We start from the raw sequence: 2,362 nt of genomic DNA on the forward strand, positions 1-2,362 counted from the left end.
TCTTCAGCTAAACTACGACCTCCAGACACATTTTCCAATTATCTTAATTTACCAAATAATCCTCAAGTGTTAAATTATGCAGCCTTTTATGACCCCCCAAAGTTTCCAAAATTACACATCCTATCATTGACAAATACTACAGAAGTTGTTGGCACTCCTAAAATTGTAAATATTAAGTCAATAATGGCACTTAATCAGTCAATTTTATCAGAATTTTCCTAAGAGCAAATTCACAAATAATCCATACGAATGTTCTTTTCAGCCTCAATGGTTTAATAAGTATCCTTGGCTATCATATGATACATCAAATGTTGAGGCTGTTTGTTTTACATGTAGAAAATTTAGTAGTAACAGCCCCTTTTCGTTCACCAACTGGAAATCATCTGAAAAACTCCAGAAAAAACTCACAGTGAAAAGCATGTGAAATCAATGACCAACTAATTATTGTACAAAACTATGCAAAAACAAAAAAAATCTGTACTGCAAGCTGTTTACAGTGAACATAAACAACAAGTAGAAAGTCACAGAAAATACTTGCAAGTGACAATTAAAACAAATGTTTGCAGAAAAACCAAAACCCTCTCAGAGGGCATGTGGAATCAAGAAATTAAGTCGTTGAAGACTCTGATATAAATTGAGGAATCTTTGTAGACCAATTGTACCAACGATAAATAACCTACCATAGCTAAAATATTTTTAATGTATGTCTCCAGCTATATAGAATGAGATCGTCAAGTTAATATTGTATCACGTAATGACACAAATAAAAAATGAAGACACACATAGCGAGGCCTTTTGTGTTATAGTGGATAAAACTGCAGACATAAGTGAAACGGGACAAATTTCAATATGTCTTAGGTAGGTGTATGCAGGGATAAACAAACTCATTGGATTTTATTCTTAGTTACTAAAGTCTGATACAACATATTTTTCTCGACACTATACAGCTTTCGTTGATCTCAGAGTATTCAAGAAGTTTTCATTCTGTCTTTTCAGCGTTTCTTCAAGCCTTTTTTACATACCACCCTCGTTTCCAAACGTGTTGCACCGGAAATGAGACACGCTCTTGAAGAAATCTGATCATCTCGTAAATAAGTCCAAATAACCCTAGCAAGTTCTTATATAGTATTCAGGCTACTACGCTAACTATCACTTAGTCAGACTTCGTTAAGATTTGACCAAGTATAGTTCAAACAAGCCTATCGATCAACCTGATCCTCACAATGAGAACGAGAGCCGGCGGCCCTCTGCTGGCTCTGGAAAGATGCTCTTCGACCTTCTGATGTCTACACTGAAAGAACTTGGCTTGCATCTTCAGTATCTAGTCTGTTGTACACGAAAAAATATTTTTCGTAATTAGTATTTTTACTAAAGATTTGTCATTGAAGTTACCAAAGCCTTTACTGATTCAGTACAAGTGCAAGGTGATTTTCATGTTAAGAATAAAGACACATTTTTTATCTTCAGTTTTCAAATTTAATTTGCATAACTTCTAGAACTTCCTAAATGAATGTCAAATGAAAAACTTTATATATTATATGTTATTTTCTCTATCCTAACACTTAGTGTAGCAAAATTAGTAATCTGGGAAAAATTTAAAGCTGCAAAACACAAAATATACCTAAGTTACCATTTTTTATTTCTAGAATGACTATACATTGTAACAGATAGTTACACACTATTCATTCTTACAGCCGAAGCTAATACTTTACAAAAGTGTGAGAATTGTGCTAATTTATTGTTTCTTTACAGCTGTACTTTAGACCCTGTCAGAGTATGGCGATAGGTATTACCAGAGTGTGACAAATTTATGAAACAAATTATCCAGTTACCAACATACTCGTTGAATTACACAATTACCCTTACAACGTGTGTGTGTGTGCTATCATAAATAATGTTAATGTTTTTATTTTTTTACATCTTAGTTACTTTTATAACAATAAATAAAAAGATGTAAGTTCCTCTGGTTGTGCTTGTCAGAAAAAAAGATTCATTGGTTTTTAAGAATTTGTTGAAGTTCCTGTTGTCTCTCTCTCCGGAAAAGCAAAAGTCTAGAAGATATCCTTGATCATGTAAAAGTGAATTACACCCTACCGAAGAATGGTTGTCATCCATGTAATAAAACTCGCTGTCAAACCAGCACCTTCATAAAAAGCCATTGATTCTTTTTCTGACAAGCACAACTAAAGAAATTACTTGCACAACACAAAATACAATTTACTTTATACAGTGTCAAATATGCAATCACCAGTATGTAGGACAGATCCAAAAGATTTTTAGAGAACGTTTCAACAACCATAAGTCTTCTATTAACACCGAAAAAGATCTCCCTTTTGCTCAACCTTCAACCAACCAGATCATT

The 2,362-nt window shown here is 33.4% G+C and overlaps 1 long non-coding RNA gene across 2 annotated transcripts in view; it reads right to left on the reverse strand.

The window, feature by feature from the left end:
* Positions 1-865: 865 nt before the first annotated feature.
* The window catches only part of LOC111088127, a 41,517-nt gene continuing 40,020 nt past the window's right edge, over positions 866-2,362 (reverse strand). For both annotated transcript variants that reach the window (XR_002612724.1, XR_002612725.1), the window contains one exon: positions 866-1,326. This is a non-coding gene — a long non-coding RNA (uncharacterized LOC111088127). The remainder of the gene's footprint in view (positions 1,327-2,362) is intronic.

Source organism: Limulus polyphemus, unplaced genomic scaffold (assembly GCF_000517525.1).
Source record: "Limulus polyphemus unplaced genomic scaffold, Limulus_polyphemus-2.1.2 Scaffold3172, whole genome shotgun sequence".
NCBI classification, from domain to species: domain Eukaryota; kingdom Metazoa; phylum Arthropoda; class Merostomata; order Xiphosura; family Limulidae; genus Limulus; species Limulus polyphemus.